Genomic DNA, 19,005 nt, shown 5'->3' on the forward strand with positions numbered 1-19,005 from the left:
ATCTATCTGTATTGTAATAGGATGTTAAGATGCGCACACTGTCCACGCTAGTCTGCGCTAACTAGTTGAAATATTCTCTCTGTAAACAGTAAACACCCCATGTAATGTCAAACAATGATATAGCCATTTTGTGTGTGTGTGTGTGTGTGTGTTAATAGTTATGGCGAAAAAAGTCTGTGTACACATATCTTACGTTAATCTTATGTTTAGAGGTTTTCAGCTCATAACAATGACGCTGCTATCACGTCTTATAAATAACGCAAACTAAGGTGACACTTACCACCGAGAAGCGTCCTGCTCCAGTCGTGATTGCGAATCAGTTTCTGGTTGATCGACTACTTCAGACGTTACATAGTCGGACTCGGGTTCGAATTGATATGGTAAAATGTACAGACATCTTTTCTGTCCATACATTGTATGCAATGTCATGTGAATTGATAGCTGTCATTCAGTTATGGAAATGGGCGTTTTATTTCCGGTACGCGGTGTGCGCGGTAGACCAATCACAAAGGATTGGGCCATCTGACCAATCAGAGCAGTGTAGGCTCACGAAAAGGAGGGGTTTAGAGAGACTGATTCTTTAAACTGTTTCTAACAAATCGTTTATGAATCATTGAGAACTCAGGTGAAATTAAATGTATATTATGAGAAAACGAAAGTGTTTTTTGACCTTGCATGCATGTAAACCTGTTGTAGGAGACTCCCAAAACAATATTAGGAACCTTAAAAAAAGCAATAGGGGCACTTTAAAATATATGTCAATTTGTTGCAAAAGTAAACTTTTAAATCTTAATTTCAAATATGTAACATTGTAATTTTAACAGAATTAAAAACAAAAAAAACATTTTATATCTTAATTTTAATTTAAAAAGTGATTTTTGTTTTATTTTATTTGCTTTATTTTTAAATATATTTTTATTTCATTTTAATTATATATTTAATATTTTAATAATTTTGAAATTAAATAATTAATGGTGGCCACTAATAATTTTTTTATTTCAGAATTTTTAAAATATTAAATATACAATCATCCATCCATAGAAGGTTTTTTTTTTATTTTTTTTATTTTAATATCTTAAATTCTTGCTATCAACAGTGAAAATGTAGTTGGGAATTTAAACAAAGTGCACAAAAGCATCATTTCTATCACACATTTCATTATCACTCTAATCTGAACAAAGCATGGGGACACAGCTGACTGTTCTATACATTTATATGGCACTTTCCATTTGCCCTTCTAACCCATTACTGCCAGTCAATTTCTGTATATGTGAATCCATTTACCCCTGAACCACAGATGCCCTCCGTGTACATGACACATCAGCGTTCTTTAAAGGGGACCTTGAGGATTCTCTGATGGTGACCTCCCATGGGCTTACCCGCTAAAATGTCAGTCCCCCGAATGAAAAATGGCACCCCTCACCACAGAATGCATTGTGGTAGGAGTGCAAGAAGGGAGACGATGGAGAGGCCTCTACAAAAGTCCGCCAAGGTACATCACTGACAACAGACACCGGCTAATTAACCATTGTGCGGCGCTTTTACAATTAATTAGCCCCTTAAGCTGCTTTTGTCAAAGGCGGTAAACAAGGCAAAGTGAAGTTAATGACTTACTCAGATCAAAGGATGAGTTATTGTCTTTATTTTTCAGCAGTACCTGTGGGAGGTTCAGTTGCGCTCCAGCAACATGGAGATGTTTCCTTTCATCAGTTTGTCATCAGGGGCAGCGGAGCCACTTCTGGGGGACAGGGATGCTGGATGGAGAGATTTCTAGGGAAAGAGAAAGAACCAGCATTGAGATCCAGCTCAAGGGAGGATTTATGAAATCTTATTTTCCTCTTCAATTTCACTGTAACAATTCCCACGGGCATTCCTCAAAAGTGAATTAATGATATGATGCAAATCATTTTTGATCGGTTCAACTGAAGGCATAAACAACAACAAGGACACGCTGGCACATTTTCAGTGGATAGTTCTTGAGGGCCAAGAATTTTTAATTCCAATGAGAGCAAATCCAAGGTCAGACTCTGAACTTCCTGGCCATTAAGAGATCACAAAGACTAGCAGTGAGAGTGCATAATATCCACACAGCTATTTTTGGCCTCAAATTAAAATATATGACATGTTGAAATGACTGCAATGTGCAAGAGAGGTATTCAAACTAGACACTAATGATGCTTATTAATGGCGTGAATGAAGTCTTGACAGGTCGTGTGTCATTTTCCAAGGAATGCTTCACTGGCATAATGGCTAATGTAAGTGGGTGTAATTATATATATTATACCCTGTCCTATTGTATTTTGGCAGCGGTTTGAGGGAGTCAGACAGTTAGGATGAAAATCAAAGCCGTTATGCGGAAGGAACAGGAGAGCTAGAGGAATTGTAGGCCGTTGCCAATTTGCTCGTTTCACGTGAACCGGACAATGTTTAAGCCAATAGCACCCATTAGTGGTCAATTGGAGAGATTGGCAGTACTGGTTTCACAAAATATACATGCATAGAATTACATAGTATGTTGCAGCATTAGTGGAAACTAAACGTCACAGATTCATTTCCTCCAACAGATGACAAAATGCTAGTGGCTCTCTCTTTTTTTTTTTTTTTTTAGCAAAAAAAGATCTCTAATTGGAGGCCCTGAGGTAAAGCCTTTCATTAATCATTAAGCTTTGCAGTCTTGATAACAGATCTGGGAAGCTCAAACACCTCTCTCATTTATTTTTATTTACATATTTCCTCTCTCTCTCCTTTTTTATCCAAAGGGAACGACGTATGGAAAACCCGTCAAAAGAACAGACAGGGAAAAGGGTCGGAAAATGGTAACTTATGCTCACTGGGAATTACCAAAGCACTTAGTAATTAAATCTAAATTGACATTCTAGTAATTAGCCCCTTAATTACGAGGAATAACACAATTAGCCACCGAGTCTTTGCTAATTGTTAATTAGCACAGGCAAAGTTGTGTGTGTGGCAGAAAGAAACACGCAAAAGAACAAATGTTAATTTGTTTCATTCAACATCCTTTTTAACTCTGTTCTTTCACGTATTTTACATGTTCAATTTGAGTAGTGATTTAGAAATTGTTATCATGATCATCATCAACACAGTTTATAAAATTTCTACTGTCCTGTTTCTGCTTAGCTGAAAAAGAAGAAAGTTGCCGTCATGTCCAGACAGTTTTGATTAATAGATTGCACTTTCTGTACACACAAACATATAATTATTTTATATTTAGTATTTTTTATATGTAAGAATGTTTGTTTAATGCAGGGGTGGGGAATGTTGATCCTGAAGGGCCATTGTCCGACAGAGTTTAGCTCCAACCCTAATTAAACACAACTGAATCCAATCAAGGTCTTCAGGATTACTAAAGTTACAGGCAGGTGAGTGTTTTTTGGGTTGGAGCTAAACTCTGCAGGACAATGGCCCTAGGGATCAACGTTCCCCACCCCTGGTTTAATGTATGGGTGGTGGGAGAAAAAAAAGCTCATAAATATTGTGTCTGTGGAATACAAATATATATATATATATATATATATATACACACACACACACAATGATATCCTACTTGTGCTGCCAAAACAGCGCAGACTCGCCGAGGCATTGATTCTACAAGACCCCTGAAGGTGTCCTGTGGTATCTGGCACTAAGATGTTAGCAGAAGATCCTCCAAATCCTGTAGGTTGCGAGGTAAAGCCGCTGTGGATCAAACTTGTTGGTCCAGCACATCCCATAGATGCTCAATTGGATTGAGATCTGGGGGATTTGGAAGCCAGGGCAACACCTTGAACTCTTCATCATGTTCCTCAAACCATTCCTGTATAATGTGAGCAGTGTGGGAGGGTGCATTATCCTGCTGAAAGAGGCCACTTCCACCATCAGGAACACCATTGTCATGAAGGGGTGTACCTGGTCTGCAACAGTGTTTAGGCAGGTGGTATGTGTCAAATTTCCATTTCCAAAACATCCAGATGAATGGCCGGACCCAGGGTTTCCCAGCAGAACATTGCCCAGAGAATCACACTCCCTCCACCGGCTTGTCGTCATTCCATATTGCATTCTGGTGCCATCACTTCACCAGGTAAACGCCGCACACGCGCACGGCTGTCCACGTGATGTAAAAGAAAACGGGACTCATCAGACCAGGCGACCAATGCTCCAAGGTCGTGTGCTAATTGTAGCTGCTTTCGAGGGTGGACAGGGGTCATATGGGCACTCTGATTTGTCTGAGGCTATGCAGCCCCATACACAGCAGAGTGCGATGCACTGTGTGTTGTGACACATTCCTCTAACCATTATTAAAATTTTGTGACTTCTACTGCCACAGTAGACCTTCTGTTGGCTCAGACCAGATGGGATAGTCATCGTTGCCCTCGTGCATTGATGAGCCTTGGGCGCCCAACACTCTGTTTGTGGTTTGTCCCTCGTCGGACCACTGTTGGTAAATTCTCACCACTGCTGACCACAAGCCTTGCCGTTTCTGAGATACTCTGACCCAGTCGCCTTGCCATAACAATTTGGCCCTTGTCAAATTCGCTCAGATCTTATTCCTGCCAATTTCTCCTGCATCCATCCAACACGTTGATTACAAGAACTGATTGTTTGCTTACCATCTAATCTACTCAGTCATTAATATGTGGCCTTGTTAGATGATCAATGATAGAATGCATTCATACATACACAATATATTATTTGTATATATATATATATATATATATATATATATATATACACACACATACACTACTTTATGTCATTATTTGGATTTCAAATAAAAGAGAACATAAATAGAATTAGAATATACAAAGAAACACACGACCTGCTTGCTTTTTGGTCTACCACAGCACCACCATACCAGCACCCCACTGCAAACCCTGAGGTTCATTTTAAAGTGGTCTCAAAGAGTGGATTCAGCCCTAATGCCTTATGGTTGAAGCAGTATTGGCAGTGCAGAGGATTTATCCAAATGCTGTTATCACAGGGTTCAGAATGCACACAACCTCCTGCCCTCCATGACTCCAGTGTCCTTCCTTTCCGGTGGCAGCTTCAAAGATAAGTGTATGTACTCAGCCACAGATTACCCCACCGACTCACAACAAATATTTGGCTGGCGGATGAGCCATCTTAGAATCCAACCGAACATGAAATTAAGCGGTGTGCAGACGGGCAGGGGTGCAGAGCAACCAAAAACATGATTTAGGCCTCTGTAAATACAACAGAGTGGGTGGCAAAGGTGCGAAGCGAAACAGGTCGAAGGTGTCATATGCTCAGTAACATGGCTGTGAACTTATAAAAAAGAACTGACTAATGTAATGCTATGACATTTTTTCTTATTAAAGACTTTAAAACATAAACAGTTGTGTTTCGTAAAAGTAGCATTTCAATAGCACATCGGAACATATTGTGGCAAACTAAGTGATTCTGCTTCTTTATCTCACTTGCCCTCGCTGCAGTCAGAGTGCAGTGTGAATCTAAAGCCCCCACTGCTCTTTTCCTACTGTGTCTTTAATTGGATCCTTATTACCATTCCGGCTCCCTGAGAATGATGAATTTGTATGTGTGAGAATTTCATTAATCATTCTTATTCACAGTCCGCCCAGACGAGAAAAGAGACGGAGAGAGTGAGAGGAGATAGAGAAGGAAGAAATTAATAATTTTTCGAGACTGGGATATATTTCGTAATGAATATTCATGCCTGTAGGATATTTGGGGTCAGCCATAATCAGGCAGGTAATTTGTAATTTGCTGTGTTTTCACCAAGGACCTGCCGTATAGGTTAATATGCATCTATTTGAACAGAACTAGGGGGATTTTTGAAGTACTACCTGCCTTACCTGGGCTATTTATTTATTATTCATAGTGCAATTATGAACATTTCAAAAACTTAGTATGGTATAAAAAATAAAAAGCTTTTTAGAGGTTGCAACAATTGGTCAGGTTATTATTTAGAAATGGTATTGAATTGGTATTGAATCCTTTTTCCAGCAGCATTATTTAGACAATTAATTTTTTTTACTGCAATGTTGAAAAGGATAATAGGATTTGGATTTACTCTGTATTGAAATGGAAAGCTACAGACCTAAACTAAAACGCAGATCCACAAATGATCTCTCTCTCTCTCTCTCTCTCTCTATATATATACGTACGCAATAAGGTACGAGAGTCTGTGCTGTATCGTGAATAAGTGCCTGCAACCCCTTCAGTCGTGACTTATTCACAATACAGCACTAGCCTCGAGTACCTTATTGCTTTTATAAAACGGTTACCACACAATACAAATATTAAAGCCAAAAATATGTAAAATTGCAACTTTCATGAAGTAAACTCTTACTAAAAGCCTTCCTTCCGCCGGAAAAAATAGTCCCTGACCGTGAACAGCAACAGAAGTTACATTATTACGCCATTAGATGGCGGCAAAGACTTATGAGTGTGTCAGTCAGTATCAAAGACTTTTACATTGAAAAGACTGAATTGTTGTGAACACGGAACAAGACGCAACTGACAAATGCTTTGACTAGCGACTGTCAGTCACGGGAAAACCCCTTAACTGTTAAAAGGACAAGATAATACATTGGACATTTAAACAGATTTTTTTATTATGAACATAGGACTGACCTAAAGGAAAATGCTAAATCTGAATGCAGGTAATAAACTCGCTCACTCGATATCTTTCTCACAACACTATTTTACATAATACAGTAAGCTTCAATGAACATTATCAATTGAGAACAAACAGTTTACGTTGCTAAGAGTGGTTGCTAAGGGTGTTGTGTAGTGATACACATAACTGTTGGGTGAACCTATCAATCAGAGATTCCTGAAAAAAACGTATCAAGGTTTCCACATAGATATTAAGCGGCACAACTGTTTTCATCATTGATAATAACAAGACATGTTTCTTGAGCACCAAATCAGCATATTAGAATGATTTCTGAAGGATCATGTGACACTGAAGACTAGAGTAATTCAGTTTTTTCATTACAGGAATAAACTACATTTTAAATATATTAAAATAGAAAACAGTTATTTTAAATTGTAATAATATTGTGCAATATTATGATTTTACTGTATTGACCTGCATTGATCAAATAAATACAACCTCAGCAAGTATAAGAGACTTCTTTCAAAAACATTACCGACCCCAAACTTTTGAACGGTAGTGTATATAAAAGAAAGAATTAATTAAAAATGGCTAGTTTAAAAAAAAAAAAAAAAAAAAAAACTTTGATAGACATTTGACAGCTTTCTTTTATTTAAGCTTTCAACAGCTAAAATGTAGATTATAAGGACACCTTCAATTAATTGGGGGCAAAATCTTCTATCATGTATGTATTTAATTTTATTCGGGGGGTTGAATGTAAGTACTCATTTCAGACTAGATTAGTTTCAGACAAGTTTCCATATTCACATATTGGCTCTCAGTGGCACCTGTTAAATAGTACAACTCTGCCATTTCAAGTGAGTGCACTCTATTTTAAATATATCTCAGGGCTGAAAGCGAGGAACTGGCGCTCCGTGCAAACAAGCTAAAAAAAAATGTCCATAGTTAGTCTCTTCTGTCCAAACAAGACCAAGGACCCACTTTAGGGAGGAAAAAAGTGTTTTTGAACATGAAAGAAACCAAACTGCCAACACTTGGTTCATAAATTCACAGTGCCTGTACTTTAAAGTCTTCACCCCCAAAAGGATTTTTCCAATTCTTTTTGAAATTATACCCACCTGGCATCACTTAAAGTTACTTAATTAATAATTAATCGATACATTTTGGGATGATTAAAATTCATGATGAGAAAGTGTTTTTAAAATAATGTCCAACCCCCTAGGGAGGCTAATCAGTTTGAAGCAGTCGCTAGATCTCGCTGAAATAATTAATTGCACCTGAATGTTTAGCAAGGTCAGAGAATGGTAGCACAACGCCTGAGGTATAGAGAGATGTTTATAACATCACTTGATTGCGCTAAACCAACATTTTCATCTGGAAATTAATTCAGGAACCGAAGCTGGAGGCACACACATTCCCCCCTCCCCCCACTCCTGTGTGAAATGAGCATCGTTTTAATATGACTTTGATCATTACCGGTGGAGGAAATCTGATGTGTCAGATTTAGAAAGTGGAGGAGAGGATGTGTGAGGAGGAGGAGAAGGAAAAGCAAGAGCACATTCCCAACTGTTTCCAACAAACGCTCATTAAAAGGAGAGCAGTTTATGACACCGAAAAATTAACCCCTGAACTTGGCGAGAGGATGTTTTAGTGCAATGTCACAGAGACATCCTTCGCTCAACAAAATACAATTTCCCGTTTCAGCCCTCATATCTGGGAATGTTTCGGATAAACAGGCTACCTGCACCTCTGAGATCCATAAAAAAAAATAAATGAGGAATGCCTCTAGCCTTCATAGTCTATTTGTACCCAGCAATCTCACCTGACAAACAGAGAGATCAAGTTCTCAAAAAGAACGCCATGATGAGATGCCAACAAAATTCGAACCGAACAATGATAGCGGTTCTGTAAAGCTGCAGAGCCGTAAAAAAAAATCCCAAAAGGATTTCAAAAGCAACTGTTTGATTGACATATCAGTGGGTAGGGAGTGACTGATGCGTTTGCCGGTCTGAAAGGGAATGAGGGAGGTTATTTTCCTGCTGGACATGACGCATTATGAGAGGTTGATTGGGGACTGTTGGCAGCAGGTTAAGGAAGCTGTCATGTTGCAGCTCTTTGAGTAACTCTCCCCAGGGCAAAGCAATTGACAGGAAAGGGGGCCTGGGACAACACAGACCCCTAAAACAGAGGGGGGGGGGGGGAGAGAATGGGGGGTTCGTACAAGGATGGAAACATGAAAGTAACATCAAGGAGATGCTTTGCTGTATCTGAAGTTTTTGAATGTGACAGACAGGACTAAATACATAGGTTAGATTGGTCTAGAATATTAAGTTTGATTATTAAATGAGGCGTTGAGTTTGACACTTTCACAATTGACCCTTCGCAAGGAGTTTGATTGATAGGCGATCTAACCAATCATAATGCTGAATCCGCCATTTTGTCCGACAAAGCAGTCAGGGGAGTTAGCAGATTAATGTAGGTTGACTTGAACTTGAAAAATGGTGTGTACTGACGTCTTTGGAACAACATTCCTTATGATGTTCATTCATGTTTATTTGATGCATAAATGAACTAGTAGGAAGAGATGATCGGTTCACAAGCCGCTTGAACTGAGGCACTACAGCGATCTGTCACGACACATTAAAGAGCCACAAAACGGCATTTATTGTTTAAATTTCTTTAAAAATTACACAATTTGAGACTTTGTTTCATATCAAAAGTAACCTGCTCTGTCTTGTCTGTCGACGCGTTGTCAGTGTCCTTTTAGCTCCGCAATGTATTTTTCACTGAGCGAGAACATGATGTGTGGTGTGAGATCGGCATGGCTTGTCGGACGTAGCAACAGTAATTAAAGGGGGCGGGTCGTTGCGAACGGTCAATTAAATGCTAAAGTTTGTTCAATGATCACAAACTTTGACAATAACAATGATCTAACATTATAAATTTGCCAATAAAAATGACCTATACCCAGGGTTTTCAAACCAGAGTCCATAAAAATACTCCAGGGGGTCCAAAGAGAAGATATAAAGATGTACAGTGAACTATTGAATAATTTATATCTGTCTAACCTATGGTATGTTAATCATTGTAATATGTAGTGATTAATTAAAATAATAATAATAATAATGATAATAACGATATAACAATCTGATTCATATTCTTAATTAAATTTAATACACTTATGAAAGTGTTACTGAGAAAATCTGGGGATCTCAGGGTTCTGACCTAGAAAAGTAATTGATATTGACTGTAAACAGAAAACAACAATTAGCAAAATGATATGAAAACAAATTGTGGAAGAGAAAATGAATCAAGGAACTAAAAATTTAATGGGGCAAAAGGAATTAATCTGAATAATTGTAGCATCTCTCTGATGGAGGTAAGATCACATTTATGTATATTATTTTAGACTCATGCATTATATATAAATATATCCTACACCATGGGTTCAAAGGCACAACACCCATGAGGTTTGAGGACTCTTTTAAAGATATGTGCTCGCTTAATCACTCAAGAAAGAGCCCCCATGAGTGAGCCTAATATTACAATTAATTAATTCAGCAAAAAAAGGGTATTAAATTTCCTCTCTCTAAGGATATTATCTGAATTCATTGACCTTTTTGGAAATCGCCCTCTAATTGTAACCAGGTTCCATTGCATTTAGCGACTAACTTGTTCCCCTTCCTCGCTCTCTCTCAATATCTTCTCCTTTCTTTTTTCAAGAGCTGTAATAATAGTTGAGAAGAGTTTCTTGGTGCCTTATGTGGTGTTAAGATCTCTCCGCCACAAAGTCATTCCAGGGCTTTATCTCCTGCGAGTGGTATAGACGAAAGAAGAAACTTTTCTTATTACCTGGAAAGTGAAAATGGAATCCAACTTTAAGTCTCCATATATCTCAGAGGAAGACTGGATCCGACCCAACACTTTCAGTACACACTGACTCTCACTGAAGTTCTGGAGATTTGGGTTCTGGGCTCCTCAGCAAAGAGAGAGGGGGTTTAAGTGGGATCCCAGCAACGGCAGCATTGTCCAAGACTTTAAATCGGCAGAAATAAGAAAGGGATTATGTAGGCGACTGTATTATTCTTAATTTTATTCAAGGATTGGTACTCAAATGAGCCAGATTTATGACTGTTAGGGGCAACTTCAGATTCCAGTGTTAGTATAAAGGCTGAATGGTTTATTGACCTCTAAAAGTACTCATTCTAAAGAAGGATATTATGAAATCACATATTATAGCAGAAGGCAAGCAAAGCATTGAATAAACGTAACAAAAAGTGGCTTTGAAATCAATACATCTGAGCAATGTCACATGAGCAAGTGCTTTTAAAGGATTAGTCCACCCAAAAATGAAAATTCTGTCGTTAATTATGAATTGTTTTTCGAATCAGTGGTTCGGAGTGTGTATCAAACTGCTGTTTCAGTAAACGAGGCTTCGTTATGTCATAAGTGTTTCGAAATTTCAATGGTTCACCACTGGGGGGCGTGACTTTGGCAGTTTGATACATGCTCCGAACCACTGATTCGAAACAAAAGATTCGTAAAGCTTCGAAGCTTCATGAAGCAGTGTTTTGAAACTGCCCATCACTAGATATTGTTGAATAAAGTCATTATTTTTTGGGCAACAAAAAATATTCTTGTTGCTTCATAATATTAAGGTTGAACCACTGTAGTCACATGAACTGTTTTAAGTAGCCTATGTCTTTAGTACCTTTCTGGGCATCTGAAAGCGTTAATTATCTTGCTGCCAATGGAGCCAGCTGAGCCATCGGATTTTATCAAAAATATCTTAATTTGTTTTCCGAAGATGAACAAAGGTCTTATGGGAGTGGAACGACATGAGTGTAAGTAATTAATGACAGAATTTTCATTTTTGGGTGAACTAACCCTTTAACAGCACGCAATCTCACACCACAGGTAATCACCGACGCGCTGATATTCAGATCAACAGATTTGCGAGCGTGATATTGTTATTTTATACAGCAGTTCAATAAACAAGTGGTTAATACTGAGTAGCTTACATTTTAGACAAAATATCCCCACTTACTCTGTCTGTTTTTGCTCTGCAAATGAAAAAAAAAATCCAAACGAAGCCAACACAGAATCAAACGTTGCACGTCTCCGAGAAACACACTGTCTGCATTGGTGTTTCATTATTGAATGAATCAATAATTTGGACAAATCAGTTATTCGGACGGTGACTCACTCAAAAAGAAACTACTGGCTGAATTTGAAAACACAATACTAGCATTCTACTCCTTTCCTGAAATATATTTAACTAGCAGAATTAGTAAGAGTATGCTGTTCTGAAATCAGCCATGAATTCTGAATGAATCTGTATGGTTTTGTTTGAACGAATCATTTAAATGAATGAATCAATAACTCATGCATAAATTTTGCAAAAATTCAATTGATTAAATGATTCATAAACATTTAATTGTTGCCACCTACTGGCCCGTGTTTCATCTGCAATACTTTTTCATTTTTTATCTATACAGGTCAGGGGCATGATTAAGTATTTTTATTAATTAATTACACTCAATTAAAATGTTAAATTGACAGCCTTATAATTTTATATTTGTATACATGTTCCATGCAATGCATCCTGCTGTTTGACATTCATGAATTTGGTTCAGTTTGGACAGCTGTTTCTCTTTTCCATTTTGTTATATCAAGTAGTGTCAAACAGTGATTATTGCACAAGGTTTTTGCAACAGTGTTATTGTGAAAGACATTTTGTGTTTGGTGTTGTAGTTGGCAAAGGCATTATTGCGTAATCATTTTCTTGCATTCTTCATGCAATGCTTAGGGTCAAGCACTAATTTATATATTTCAACTGAATAACAAACTCATATTGCATTACTTGGTTTCTTATAAAGCCAGTTATTGCCTACTGTCTGTGACTATTTGAAGGGAAAATAACAGATTAATTCTGATTTATTTTACAGCATTGACATCTCTGGGACCCCAAACATACAAGAAATTTAAGTCAGCCTCAAAAGAGCCTGACAGTTAAGTATGTTTGTTTCCACAAACACCCACAAAACACCTAATAATATGTACATACAGAACATGACCTTTGGTCTCAGGCTGCAGTCTGCTCTCAGGCATCATTTACTGACCTTAAAGACACAATGAAGTGCAGACCACTGCTTCCCCCTGTTGGTTCTCTCTGTGCTGGTTTCTGCTATGGCTTCTGGTTGCTGGATGGTCTCTCATCTGCATAATGTTCAGGCGTTCAGGTGAGGAGATCTGTTAGCAAGACCCACAGGGAGGAATATGGGTCTTAATCAGGCTCTGCTCTGGTTTATTTAGTTTAGAGATTCATTCAACCAGAGAGGGGCCCAGGAAAACACAGCTGGAGGCTCATCAGAGAGAATACACAAACATCTATCATGTAACATTTAAACACATGAGCTTGCAAACAGACGCACAGACAAACAAACATAGTCATGCACACTGGACTGCAACATTTTAATAATTACATTTTTTTTTTTAATTATCAAACAATAATAACCAATTTGATTAGTTATTTTTTTGTTTTGTTTTTGTTTTGTTTTTCATTTTGGGATTCATAATCTAATTTTAAATCTACAAAAAAAAAAAAAAATCTTTAAATGGTATGCAAAAAACATAATTTGTAATATTTGTATTGAATTAGAAAAAAAAAAAAGCAAAATAAAAGCATTTTTAATACCTATGTCAGACTTTTGGATTCTGCTGTATTTTTGGTAACACTTTACAATGTTTCAGGTAACACTTTATTTTAGGGTCTTTTAACTAGTTGCTTATTAGCATGCATATTACTAGAATATTGGCTGTTTATTAGTAATTATTAAGCGCATATTAATGCCTTATTCTACATGACCTTATTCTACATTCTTAATCCTACCCAATACCTAAACTTATCAACTAACTTACTAACTATTAATAAGCCACAAATTAGGAGTTTATTGAGGGAAAAACTAACATTGAACAGTACTTTTGCAGTATTTATTAATCTTATTTCATGTTAATCTCAGCGTTTACTAGTAGGCTACATTTTTAAGATCTAAAGTTGTGTCTGTTGAATCTGAATCTGTTATCATTAGTTAATGCACTGTGAACTAAAATGAACATGAACATTTTTATAAACTAACAATAACAAAGGTTAATAAATACTGTACAAGTATAGCCTATTGTTCATTGTTAGTTCATCTTAGGTGTACACTATGTAACTTTTTTGTTCAAAATTAACAAAATCAATACATCATTAATACTTCTTCCAAAACGTGTTTTTGTCTTACCTTGATTCACTACTGCAAGTGTATTTTAAGTGTTTATACTTTAGACGTAGCGGGATGGTTTTCGCGGGAAATTGCGTCTATGGCTACATATCACGCGCCTGTGCGTGTTTCGTCATATCTGTAAAGAGAGAAAAGCTGCTCCGGCTACTTTATGTGCTTTTCAAACGAAAGGCTGCATCCTAGTGAGGCTGTGTCCTTCCTAGTCTAATTCTTCGAAGGATTGTATTGTAGAGTCCTCAGCATGAAACGCTTGAATGAGGTGGTTTAGTAAGTGCGCATGGCTACAGCCCACATGTTCCCGCCCCCACAGTCACGTCACGAAAATACTATTAAAACTTAATTTTGGAAAAATAATTTTATATTAACTGGCTTTCTATTAACACAATACAGTGAATGACAACCGTCTGTGGTCTCCCATTATTGGCAGTTTAGTGTTAAGTGATTAATTTACACCAAAACAAAAGATGTATGTATGCATTCATCTCCGAAAACATTATTTAGCCTATATCTTACATTTCATAATGAACTCACACAAGCTCAGTGTCGACTCGTTTCCATCAGTTCTTTTTTTTTTTTTTTTTTTTTTTTTGTGAATAGGGACGTGTGCATTGTGGGTGAATCACAAAGGATACAATTGATGAATTACTCCCCTCATGTCCTTCCAAACCTGCAAGACCTTCCTTCATCTTCGGAACACAACTAAGATATTTTTGATGAAATCCAAGAGGTTTTTTATCTTCCATAAAAAGCAAGGAAATTACCACATTCAAGGTCCAGAGAAGTAGTAAAGACATTGTTAAAATAGACGAAAACAAAAATAACAGTTGACGCAGTGCAGCGCTTCCATGTTCACATCTGAACGCCAGCTCAGTATTGGCCGACGCTGTTCACGTGAGCACCACGACGCATGTGTGTGATGCTGACGCAGGAGCCGGCCAATACAGAGTTGGCGTTCCGACGTAGAACACAGAAGCTCTGCAATGTGTCTTTAACGTAAGCTTCGTAAATTAACTACCGTTAACAAATGAGACCTTATTGTAAAGTGATACCATATTTTTGTTTACTACACTGGAACTTATATTTGGAATTTTATACAAACAATTTTTTGTTTGTATAAATCATTTAAGCATATTTTACATGTTAGAAATTTTCACATGTTAGGAAATATTCTTGCCCAAAAGTCAGAAACAACATTGACATTTTAAGATTCATAATTTAATTTAAATAAATAAATACATACATAAATAAAGCAAGTACATTTTACATGTTAGAAAATTTAGGAAATATTCTTTTTAAAAACATGAAAAATGAATGGATCTTATTCTCTATTCATACTGTATTAGCCAACATTTGCCACAAATCTGGACAAGTACCATCCAAAATTGCTCAGGTTTAATATTTGGCCTATTCTTCCAGACAGATTTGATAACAGGTTAGTTATGATGCTTGTCCAGGTTTCAAATGATGGCACTCGGATGGGTTGAGATCAGGAGTTTGTCTGTTTAAACAAAGTGTTCACTGATTTTCAAAAACTTGAAGCAGAAAAAGTCATTTCATTATGTATGCACTTTAAAACCTTTCAGCACTCCTTCTGTAAACGATACAATGACACAGAGGTTGATCAGCGCGGGAGCTCACAGAGCAGAAGAGCCCCAGCCGGAGCTGCCGTGGGCCTCAAAGGGAGGCTCAGATCCATCCTTGGGGCAGCCTAGATTGGTTACACTGGGAGAGAGTGGAGTCTGTGTGGGGGTCTAATCTTCAAGGTCATTCCGTGGTTTTAGATGACCTTCTAAACTAATCCTTTACAGCACTTGTACTAAAAGAGACCCTCGGCAGCAGAATCCCATCTTTTATTCTCACTCATTCCCTTGTTAATTGCCAGCGAGTTGATTTGATCTCTCCATTCTATAAGTTGTAAATTGACCTCTTATTTCCTGATTTTCAAGCCCAGCTTACTTAATTAAGCCTATATGAAAAGAAGAAAGAACCTTGTGAGACATCGGCAGGTCGCAGGCGGCGTCGCGAGGGAGAATTGCGATCTGTGCCGGATTAAAGAGCGATGGCATTCTCAAGGCTGAACAATGTCATTTTCCTACCTTCTCTCACCTCTGCTCCTTTGGCCTCAACTCACGTTCTCTAGACGCGAAAGGGCAATCCGTCTTCCAACCATGTTAATGCAGAAGAGAATTATTCACCTTCTTTTCTCACCCCTGCCAATTTGGGCCTCCGTCTGATGGTGGATTGAAATAAGTCAAGAAAAAAGTATTAAATATGTAGTGGAGTCTGCAGTGAAGGAAGAGAGAAAGATGACAGGGTAACTACCTGAGAGGAAGCTGTCACCGAACATAATTGACCTTTCTGGGAGGAAAAAAGAGCCCCCATTTACTTCTCTGACACAATCCTCCATGTGTCGATTGTCCAACTTTATTATTCTCTTTTTGAGGCTCTTCTCTCAGGACACAGAGTTTGGTCTCGTCTACCTCATTAAAATAGGCTGCTGCAGACAGGCAGAGGTTACAATTGATCATCTCACCATAAAGAATACATAACCTTCAATTTTCCTCCGAATCCACACTTTCGGTGCTTTGTGTCATGGTGGAGAAAATGAGCTGTCAATTTCTCAAGACAAGATCATAAAAAAGCCCCTGATGAATGGTGTGGTAATGGATAAGTGTAGGATCAATAAGCAATATCAGAAGTTTTAAAACAAGGCAGTATGCATAAACCTTTACGAACTTCACAATGTCACTTTGTGTTCATAAAAGTTTTTTTACTGTCTTGTGAACAAAATGTAATAAATTTATCCCAATCCGTCAGGTTTTACAGCCTCCAGCCCCCTCCTTCTTACTGATCTTGACACATGCCTATTAAAAAGACAGCGGCCTCCAGTGCCCATGCATCATGGGGCTAAATTACCTCAATCAGCAGATATTTGCCCTCTGCTCTCTGGGTTTAAACCCTGATGATACACTGCTTTTGGAAGGATAGACAGGGATCAAGAGAAGGCCTTGGAGGAACAGGACATGATGGAAAAAGCACAGATGATTGTAAGGAGAGCCATCTGATGGCAGAAAGTGTCAGATAAGGAAGTCAACTTTCAGGTTTTAAGGGAGCAAAACAACTGTGGCTACCTTGGGGTGCTTAAGCAGTTTGGAAAGATTTAGATAGATAGATCCTGTTATGTGCACGGCAGGTGCAAATAACATGCTCTTCGTTTAGGAGTCACACTTGCCTTCTTTATGGTCAAAAGTGACCGAAGCCTTGAAATGTAACTTTTTTGTTGTTCAGGAAAAACAATGTAATATATTTTTGTTCAATAATATTTTTTGATTATTATATAAAATTTTGAGGGTATTTTATGATACTATGCAATATTTATACAATTTTTATTAGCTATTTTCCCCATTGAAAATAATACACAATTTTATTCTAATATATTTTTAAATTATTTTTCAATTAAAGCAGTATTCCATGTTAAAATAGAGACAAGGCATTAAAAATCCATTTTTTTGAAGGTAGATTATTGCCATCTGGTGGGGGTAAAAAAAGAAAAACTTATGTAATGCCATGTTGTAACCACTAGATTCCTATATAGTTCTATATAAAGTGGCTTATAAATTCTCTAGTGGTTTTTAGACACAAATACTTATTTTTATTAAGTTTTGGATTTGGATTTATACTTAGACATTCTCAAAGACTACTTTTTGTCAAGGTTTAGATTTTTTTTGGTTTGAAATGTTGATTTGAAGTGTCGGTTTTTGCATTAATTTTACTACAGTCAAACACAGAGGAGGGCATTTACACATAACATCAAAATTGAATAAAAAATTATAACAAAAATGAACAGGTATGCTTTATTACAGCTTAATAAATCTGGGTCTGATCTGATTTCTACCTCTTATTTGAGTTTTGTCTCAATTTGACCATATTGTGTGTGTGTGTGTGTGTGTGTGTGTGTGTGTGTGTGTGTGTGTGTGTGTGTGTGTGTGTGTGTGTGAATGTGTGTAAGTGAGTGTATGTTTGAGTGGGTGTTTCTGTTTTGTACTCTCAATGTTTTTGATTGTAACCTCTTTCTTGCTGTTCATTTTTTACTGCTTTGTGGCTGAATTATTGATTTTAATAACGCAAACCACATAATGCATAAAAAGAACTGATCAAGAACAACTGAAACACAGGGCTATATGAACAGGGGTAATACAAAGAAAAATTTGACATATGTGAAACTAATAAATAACTATATGTAACCCCCCAGTCCTACTCGCCCCGCTCTGAGCGGGACTCGAACCGACGTCTAACAAAGACGCTAAAGACCACAGTCTCTAATGTCAGTCCTAGCCTAGTCCAGGGGAGTGAGGTTTACTAGCTTGCTTCTGTTACATTCACCTCGCTAAACCTTACTCCCAGTCCGAGTCACAGCACCAAATGTAACCGGTCCTAGTGGCCCGCTCCGAGTGGGATTCAAACCTGCATCTCCAGCACTAGGTGGCGGCAAGGGACTGTCTTTTCAGTGAGTAATTAAACCGTCCATTCAACTAAGTTCAAAAACGCTGATTCGTTTATTAATGAAACAAGGTGTTTAAATTATTTTAAAACGTTAAACACCACTTTACAAGGCTCAACCGACCAGCAATGTGTCGCGGGGGGTAACACTGAAACTGATGCTTCACTTCATAGAAACAAAATTGCATTGATTCAATGCATTGACTAGCACTGATGCCATGTATGGGAAATCCCCTTAAACGTTGACAGGATGCTACGACAAAAATTCGGACGTGGCAAACTTTTTTTTATTTATTTATTTTTTTTTTTTTAAAGAATATAGCCTATGAGTTAACGTGAAGAAGGACAGACGCAGGCAATCGCACACACTCAGTAAACTCTATCTCTCTCACTCGCTGTCTGTTTAGGCTTCTACAGAATCTCTGTAAAAATCATAATTGTACACAAAGTCTTAAGTAAAAAAAGAGCCACTTGGCGGAAATAAATTACATTCTTCACTCTTGTTATCATTATTAAATTATTGAAAGTGCCCCTATTATGGATTTTTGAAAATTACCTCTCATGTAGTGTGTAACATAGCTTTAAGTGAATGAAAACATCCTGCAAATATTTAAATCTGAA

The 19,005-nt window shown here is 37.5% G+C and overlaps 1 long non-coding RNA gene across 1 annotated transcript in view; it reads right to left on the reverse strand.

The window, feature by feature from the left end:
* LOC127523028 (uncharacterized) overlaps nt 1–12,884 on the reverse strand; it is a 42,282-nt gene extending 29,398 nt beyond the window's left edge. Inside the window, exons 1-3 of the long non-coding RNA XR_007932808.1 lie at nt 12,721–12,884; nt 10,451–10,633; nt 1,658–1,770 (exon numbers count right to left, since the gene is read on the reverse strand). This is a non-coding gene — a long non-coding RNA (uncharacterized LOC127523028). The remainder of the gene's footprint in view (nt 1–1,657; nt 1,771–10,450; nt 10,634–12,720) is intronic.
* Between the last annotated feature and the right edge of the window lie 6,121 nt (nt 12,885–19,005).

Source organism: Ctenopharyngodon idella, chromosome 11 (assembly GCF_019924925.1).
Source record: "Ctenopharyngodon idella isolate HZGC_01 chromosome 11, HZGC01, whole genome shotgun sequence".
NCBI classification, from domain to species: Eukaryota; Metazoa; Chordata; class Actinopteri; order Cypriniformes; family Xenocyprididae; genus Ctenopharyngodon; species Ctenopharyngodon idella.